This window comes from Phyllostomus hastatus, unplaced genomic scaffold (assembly GCF_019186645.2).
Source record: "Phyllostomus hastatus isolate PE091 unplaced genomic scaffold, TTU_PhHast_1.1 phas_contig_283, whole genome shotgun sequence".
Classification (NCBI taxonomy): Eukaryota; Metazoa; Chordata; class Mammalia; order Chiroptera; family Phyllostomidae; genus Phyllostomus; species Phyllostomus hastatus.
The window spans coordinates 13,648,893-13,658,359 of NW_025333833.1; positions in this window are offsets into that span (position 1 = coordinate 13,648,893).

Genomic DNA, 9,467 nt, shown 5'->3' on the forward strand with positions numbered 1-9,467 from the left:
CCAGAGGAGTTTGAATACAGTCTTTGCTGCTATTAATGACTTCTGCTTTATTGTATTTTTTCTAGTCCTTGTTTGTTCTACTATATTGGTCATTTTGCTTTTCTTCCACGTGCCATTCAAAACAATGAGCTATTAGTCAACAATAATGTATTGACCGCCTACCCTTTACTAGGGGATGCTTACCAAAAGTGATATTGCAATCTTCAAAAATTAGATGTTTGCAACAGACCATCAGTTAAGGCTACCCCTAGAATGAACATTTTATGAAGTAAGAGTAATCAGCTTAGTTTAGAGGATGCATCAACTGGTCAAGAGACAGCAATTACACCAGTGTTTTGGTTGTGTCAAAAAGAAACACAGGAAGGAAAAGCTAAGAAGCCGGTAAGATTGGCTATCTGTTAGGAATGGACAGAAGTGAGGAATTGGGAGTGAGGGAGGGCGATTCACCTCCAAGTATAATGGTTGTACAGCTTGATTTTTGTAATGATGATAATATTTTTACACACACAAACTAAACCCACAAAGTGACGTAAAGCCGGTGAGAAGGAGGGGACTTAAAGTGGAATAGAACTAGAAGCAAGTGAAACTAAATATTTCTGATGAAAAATACAACCACATTGAACACATTGAAGGTGGGGGACAATGAGCCCAAGTCACTTTTGAGTACAATAGTCTGAAAACTTAACCTTAGATTAATGCCCTGAAGAAGTGCACCCAGATATTGAACTCTAGTCAGTAGTACTGTTTTTCGCAGTGCTGCGGTGAGCACTCTGTGCCTGATGTGTGCGGCATGCTCATAACTGTGTACATTAAGGGTAAAAGAAGTCTAGTTTCGTACTATTGTTGATTAGAGTACAGCTATGCCCTGGGAGAAGATTGGCGTGAAGCTGCTTATTTTGGATTGGGATTGGAAGTATCAATATGAGTTCACGGCTTGTTCTTTCTGCCTACCTACCTACTTATCTGGGTATGTGTACATAAAAACACACACATACAGCTCCCAGTTCTGTGTTCTGAGGGCATAGACTCCAGCAGCAGTGGGTACACTTAGTAGCCAAATCTTGGCTTCTAAAATAAAATCTTTACTAAAAGGAACCAAGGATTGTTGGAAAAGAAGCAAGAGCTGGACCAGGGAAATGATAAAAGTAGCCTGAGATGTCATAACAAAAGTTAACGAATGCTCAAAAATCACAGAGATGTGTCAAAATGATATAGAACAAACTTGAAAGGGCCTCACTGGTCAAATTTTGGACACCTTATAAGTGGATGGTAAGTATTGTGTGACAGTTCGATGTGGAGCAGGGTATCTACACAGTCTCCAACTATCTCCTTACAATTTACACATTAGTTAACAAGAGCGAAGTACCAAATCACGGTGGAGAAATCTGGTAAAGACCACCTAGGAAAGTCACTACTTAGCACCATCAGCATGAGACAAACCGACATCACGTGCTTTCTGATGCGGAGAAAGACACAGGCAGCATCACTCCTGTGGAATTCTAACCAAAATTGCACGGTCTGCTTCTAATCATGAGGCAATATTAGACAAAACCAAAATTGAGAGATATTGTACAAAGTAATGGGCTTTTCATGAGGAAGTTGTGAAAGATAGAGAGGGAAGAACTGTTCCAGATCAAAGGAGAGTAAAGAGAGGTGGCGGCTGAATGAAGCATGTGGTCCTGGATTACAGGACCCTGGATTACGATACCTCTGGGCTCTGCTCCTGGGTGTTGTTGAGACAATTGGTGAAATATGAGTACAGTCTGTAGATATGATGATAGTATTATAGCAAGATCAGTGCTCTGCTTTTGACAACTATACTGTGGTTATGAAAGATAATATTCTTGTTCTTTCCCAGAAATTTACATTGAAGTATTTTAAGGTAACATGGCATTCATATCTTCAAACTTACTTTCTAATAATTCTGATTAAGAAAAAAATGGTATGTAAAAATACACACTCTTTTAAATTCTGTAGCTTTTAAATTTGAAATAATTTCAAAACATTGGCCTGATTACTACAAGTAACTGATATATCCTTCCCCAGACTCTCCAACTGTTCATATTTTATCACATTTGTTTATGTATATCTCTCTTATCCTATTCTTTTCCTTCTTTCTGGAAAAGATTTTTTCTCTTTTTTAAAAAAGATTGCATTTATTGGAGTGACATTGGTTATTAAAATCGTACAGGTTTCAGGCATACAATTCTGTGATACATCGTCTGTATATTGTAATGTGTGTTCAACATCCGAAGTGAAATACCCTTCCATCATCACAAATCCTAGGGGTGCTTGAAATTATTTAAAAGTAAAAAGGCACAAAAAATTAAAAGAGTGAATACTTTCTACTTCTTTTTTGTTTGTTTAAGTAAAAGAACAAGCAGAGTAAGAGATGCCCACAGAGCCAAGCTCTGGCTCTTTGGACTGCTGCTGTGACAATCTTCTCTGAGCTTCTGTTTTCTAATGTTAAATGGTAAGAACCCTGACCCGAGGGGTTCACTGGGAGAATCTCGTGAACATGAACTCCTTCACACCATTAACTGTCCCACAATAAGCAGATAATAATTTATTCTTCTTTTTGCTTCCTCTGTTTCTCTCCTTTCTATGTATCCTTTCTCTTCTCCTGATGTAGTTCAAATTATTTCAGTGCTGACTTTGAAAACTCTGTCCCTTTTAAAACTCCAGGACTCATTTCTTTTGTGGGAAACTAATTTGCTATTCTAAGACATCTCTATATATCTGGCCTTTGAGGCGTAGAAATACATACTTAATGAAAGTATTTATGTTATTTCTCTTTTGGAGGTCTTACCCAAATTTTTCATTTTGCATTTTGAGTCTACAGTTTGGAACCTATTAGTAAAATTTACATTATTTATAGAACGTGCACAATTGAAAAGTGAAATCTTGAAAAATAAGTAGGAGATACACTATTTGTTTTATTGGGTTGAATTGTATTTCTTTTAGCTATTTGTTTATTTTTATTCTGGCTTAAAAATTTGACAAATATAAAAATAACATTGGAGAGTTATTTCATTGGATTAGGCAAATATTTGCTTGTTATTCCCTTTGTAATAGATTGTTGGCTTACTAGGACTTATATTTCCTTGACCTTCAGATCGCTGCTGGAAACCCTCTGGGAAAAGGGCTTGTCGCTGCTGGTACAAATGCTGCATTCCGCTGGACACTGCACCCAGATGAGGCGAATCCTCCATGTTAGTAAAAACACTACTCACAAAGTAAGAATGGCTTTGTGGTTCAGCTCTCCGGAACTGAGCAGACAGTACGTGTAACATGAGTCTGTAACGCAGTTACTTTTACCATAGCAATCTTTTCATCAAAGTAACCATAAGTAAAACCATTAATAGCCTTTAGGTTAAATTGTCCAGTGGTTTCTTTTTCTCCTTCATAGCTTTCTCCTTCTCTTCCTCTTCCTCCTTCCTTTAAGCTAAATTATATGAGTCGTTTTATTGAAACAACCATGGGTAGTGAGCAATTGATGAAGAAAATGTTAGATAAGAAAACAGGTTTGTTTTTTGACCCAGACAAGGATGGTGAACTTAAGAACACATGTACACTTGATGCTGTTTTATAATGTGTAAACTCAATGAATAAAGGAAACATTTACAGGACTTGGAAATGATTTATCCAAAATTCTCTCTATTGCACTTATTCAGTGTTTCTTCAAGTAGCTCTGTCCTTCAATGGTGCCTTGTACACAGCAGGGTCTTGAGTATTTGGTGAATCAATGCATTTTAGAGAGAGTGATCTCAGTTATGTTTTACTACAATGGAGAACTCAGAATTGATGATTGTTTCTTAAATCATTGGCCAACGACGTACTTATAATCCTCACCACCAAAAAATTAGTGAAGAGCATCAGGAATGGTTTTAGAAACATAACAAAGCACATCATTTTGCTCTTGTATAAAACCACAGTACAGCCACATCAGAAAAAATGAATTCAGTTAAAAAATAATAATAACAAAGCTGGAAAACTTCCAGAAAAATGATAATATCAAAGTAATTAGAAACATTTTTAAGACAGGTTATATGAATTAAAACAAACGTTTTCAATAGAATCTTAGGAATTGGGAAAATATTACCTTTAAATAGGCAATTTAAATTACATTTATAAATGTAATTTATAAAATATCGAAGGCCATGGGCCTTAAGAATATGGACTCATTCAACATAACAAGAAAAACACCTTCTTAAGTTTGAAAGAAATAAATTTAAGCAAATTAATGTGAGAAAACTTCTTTACACAGAAGTTAAACATTTTAAGGAATTCAATATCAGGGGATGATAGAAATTTAGAATTTCAAATACAATTCATTTTTATTTGGAAAAATCATAACAAATTTGGATTAGAAGTGTTTACAAGGTGTAAGTTTGTCCTTTGTAAACCTAAGTAAAGATGGTCATTTGAATTGGTAGCTCAAACTGGTACCTCAAAAAAATAGCCAACTTACATGGACAGTGTTTACAGGTAGGGAAGAAAACAGTGCATTTCCTTTTTAGAGTCCACTGGAAACAGCCTAGTGCGTAGGGGTGTGGACTCCGGAGCCAGGGCACCTGGGCCCTCCACGTGTGTGGCTTTAGGAACTGGGCATCAGGAATCATTGCCTTAATCCACTTAAATGAGTCAATCCATGTAAATGAATTTACACGTGGTAGGTGAGCTACGTCTTAGGTGTTGTTATTTTTTTCTCCACAGTTATGCACTGTGTTACTGACGGGAACCATTATTTTCCTGTGTAGGTGTAGTCCTTTTCCGCCATGAATGTCTCTTACAATCACCATCTCAGCTGCAGCTGCAGTTGCTGCGTGACCATCTCCGATATTTTGTGGCTTCTGATTCAAGAAACGATCTTAAAGATTGAACTACGTTGTATGTTTCCTGATTCTCAGGTGTTCTTTTCTCATGTTTGCATTGTATTTCATTTATATAGTTTTGTTTGAAAATATTTTTGCCTTTATGGCTGATATAAAAATATTGTTTAATTTTCCTGAATATCTCGATTTTCTTTTCTCAATACTTTAAATATTTCATTCCACTCTCTTATTGCTTGCATGGTTTCTGAGAAGTTGGATATAAATCTTATCTTTGCTGCTCTGTAGTTAAGGTGTTTTTTCATTTTGCTTCTTTGGGGTTTTTTTTAACCTTTGATTTCCTATAGTTGAATATGCTATGACTAGGTGCAGGGTTTTCTTTTTCTTTTTTTTTTCATTTATTTTGCATTTGTCCCACCATTTTTAGATATTCTGCCTTTGCCACCTCATCCCCAAACTTGCCCAGTTTTTTCTCTTTAGTTTTTGGTTTTGAAAGTTTCTATTGACATATTCTCAGTATCTTCAGCCATGTCCAGTCTCCTAATAAGCCCACCAAAAACATTCTTCATTTCTGTCACAGTGCTTTTTAATTTGTAGGATTTCTCTTTGATGCTTTTCTAGAATGTTCATCTTTGTACTTGCATCATCCATCTATTCTTGCATGGTGCGTACTTTTCCCATGTAGAGCCCTTAGCTTGTTAATCATGATTGGGTTAAATTCACAGCCTGCTAATTCCAATGCTTCTGCCATATCCAAGACTGGTTCTGATGCTTTCTCTGTGCTGCCAAACTGGGTGTGGTTTTTACCATACAGTACACCTGGGGCTCGTCCTACACCTAAACCAGAATACGGCATCTTCTATTTGTTACAAGAGCATTGCTCCTCTTCCATATACACCCTTCTGGACTGTGTTGCCACTTTACATTTAAACTTTAATTTAAATAATTTATTCAAATAAAACATTCTTGGACAGAATATATGACTTGCCTAGGACCTTAACTCCCCTTGGAATAGCTCTAGACTTTCGTGACTCTAGGTTTGGCCAAAGAATCAGAAATACAAAGCCAGAAAGGATGAAAGGGGATTGGCCCCGAAACATAACACTTCAGAATATTTAAGGAAAAAAAAGTGTCTTTTAGTGGGTATCTCTGGCGCTTCAGGACGATCATTTACGACGCCTGAAGAAACAAGGAAAATAACTTCGAGCTTTATGAGTAGTCAAAAGTTAGGTTTAAATGAAAGCTTTGTCTCAGCTTCAAAATATTGAATTTGGCAAGAAGAGCCTCTAATTACTGTCCTCAGATGCTGGGGCCCCCAAAACCACCACCACGTTAAATTAAACCCTTTCTGTCCTCTCTCTGCTTCTTTATGTGGTGGAGAAAGGGGAGATCAGAGACAGTGATGGTAAAACCTGAGTGTGCCCCTTTGATTTCCGTGAGCAAGTCCAGCACAAAGTTTATAACTTCAATTCTCTACAGAGGAGGGAATTTTCAAGTGAACAGTCATTTACGGGATCCTTTTAAGAGTGAGAGCCCACGTCATGAAGAAAGTAGTGATAGAGATCAAATTAGAAAAAGAGAATCTCTAGGAAAACCACAACACAAATATGTAAATGTAAAGACTGGGCCCTGTTGCTGACTTGGGAGAAGCTGAAGTTTTTAAAATACCCTGTTTGACCTATCATGGACCTGACCTTTGTAGAGAGCAAGATAAAGATGTGCCCAGAACATATCACCACACCACAGTGACGTGGTGTGAACTTAGTCTGCCCCACAGTGATGTCACTCCTGGTTTCAGGCCATTTTAGGGAGAGACTGTGTGGACAGATAAATGTACGTGGAACCTTCTGGCCTTACGGTATCCGAATTCAGACTACACAAATTATAATTTGTTTATGTCTACTCTTTGTGTTGCATTACAACAAGTGGGATTTCCTAGACAATGAGTGTTTTCCTTGAATGAGTTTTTAAAAAGAAGCTAGTATTTATAATGCAATGAATCACACTAAAATTTCCCTTTATAAAAAAGAAAAGAAGTCAAAGCAACGGTAGATTACAGATGGACTGAAGCAGACCGAATGATTAAGAGGCTGGGCTCCAGAGTCAGAGACACACACACACGCTTAAATTCTGGTTATCATTATGGACAGCGGTGTCATTTTGGGCAAATTACTTCAACGCTTCACGTTTTGGTTTTGTCATTTAAATAATAATAATATCAACAAGAAAAATAACAGCAAAACCAACATCTTAGGTGTCTTCTGAAAAGTAAACGAGTTGATACATAATTTTTCAGTGAATAGTACAATCATTGGTATGATTATTGTTGCTGGAAGAACTTCATAAGACTTCAGAGCTCTCTTCCTGGGAAAGGGGGCGAGGAATGCATTGTGGGAGATCCCATCAGCCTCAAAAGCTAAGTACGTAGATGTCTTTGTAATATCATCTATGAGACCATCAGAAGTTTTTCCAAACAATTTTGTTAATATATTTATATTTTCCATCTATAGCATATATACTAAGAAATGTTTAATACATTTATGTTTAAAACAGTATTTCCTTTCATCTGACATTCAAGCTGCTGTGAATTTAAAGCATGTCTCCTTGACTTCGGACTTCATGGTTTAGGGAGCAGTTTAAGTATACTTTCTATAGTATTCTCACCTGAAAGACAAACAATCTTATTTGAACTCTCACTCTGTTCCAGGTACTGTCCTGGGCACTTTACATACTTCACTTTATTTAATCTTCAACGTAGTCTACGGCGCCAATGTTCTTGATGTTTTTGGTCAGTATTCACATGGAAGCCTTTTTATCTTCCGTAGTTTTTGGGGGAGTTGCAGGGTTAACAATGAGCTATCCAGAGCTCTATATTAAATGCACAAGCTGTAAATTATGAAAGAACTTGGTTGCAACCCTGACTCTGCCCTAGCGTTGACTTTAGGGAAGTTGCTGAACTTTTCTGGATATTTGTTACTTCCATTATAAAATGGGGCTGATGTTACTTCACAGATTTATTTTAAGGATTAAGTGACTGCAGTGTGGTGAAAAATGTTGGACATAGAGCCTGGTACATAATAAGCACTCATTTAATGGTAGTCATCGCTTTTGATAAATGTGCAATGAGCTACCGATGGATAAAACATACACACACTACTAGAGACCATAGGAAATACCAAGCTAAAAATAACATGCTGACTGGATTGGGATTTACGTTTAGTGAGAAAACAACATGCATGAGTGAAAGAAGGGCTTTTTTAGGAAAACAAATAGGACTTTATAAAGGTTTGGGGAATAGTGGTCAATTCTTAGTGTTGCGGTATAGCTCAAATGAGAGAAGGCGGAAAAGTACACCTGAACTTGGTTTTGAAAGATAAATAGTGGTACTATTTGGAGAAGGGAGAAAAGAGCTTTGCAGATGCGGGCAACAGCATGACTGACAGCCCTGAACTCTGAGTGTACAGCGTCCGAGGAACAGTAGCGGTGTGTGTGTGGCTAGAGGATGGGGTTTGCAGAGATAGTCAATTTAGAAACGTCTGAAAGACAGACGTGATCTAGGTCATTAAGTGCCTTGCAAAGGACTCTTAGTCTTCCCGCCTGGCTGTTTAGATGACCCTCCACTAGGAATATGAAAAGTATAGGAATGAGGAGACAGCAGGGGGGAGCAGTCAAGACGTTGTACAGATGATGCTGCTGAAATTTGATAGCTTCCTGGACAAGGGCAGTGACAACAGGAATAAAACAGGGAACTGAATGAATATAAAAGGCACCTCAGGGATAGAAAGCAAAGGCTTTTAGTTCATGGCTGCGTTGGCAGTGAGCATGAGGAAGGGATTAACAATGATGTAAAGTTTCAGCCAGGTGGTTACAGTGGTAGCGAGATTTTCACTGAGACCAAACCATCACGATGTTTCTGGACGTAACGAATACACGAAGTCTCTTTGGGTGGTCCAGGCACATTGTCCTAAATACAGGAGGAAATCTGGGCTTGGAGCTTGAGAAAGAGTCCAGGTTTGGGTATAGAAAAACGTTCTTATAATTGACAAAGAAATATAATTTGCTTTGAGATACCTTTGAAAAATCAGACAGCTTTTTTGAATTTTATTACAATGTCCAAAATCTGGGCATATAGAGCATATGTATTCTCTGTATAACCTACAATGTATTTTAGGTGAAACACATCTATTTAATACCAGGCTCTTATTGTTTTTTCTTAAATGGACGATACAATTCCTTTTGGAATAAAAACAGGGTGTGGAGGAGTCAGTGATTCTGAAATTCACTTGTACAAGCGCTTTCACAGAACCTGTTTATCAGCTCAACAAACCCTGCCTGCCGGGCCTTTGCCGTGATTGGCAGCCTTGTAATCCTCTTGGGAGAATTAACTGGGTGGCTTTATCTATAAATAACATTCATTTTCAGGTGTGAGCTTCCAAGGCCTAGTCATGATGATTGGCGGGACCATCTAGCATACTGCCTTTTTTAATCCAGGGTTAATCCCTAAAGTGTTTGTCCAGCTTTTACATTCTTGTCACACTTCTCATATCTTAAGGCATAGTATGTGAAGAAAACTACTTTTCTTGATGCATTATGAACTTGTGTTAGGATTTAGTTTATTATTAATACTACTATTAT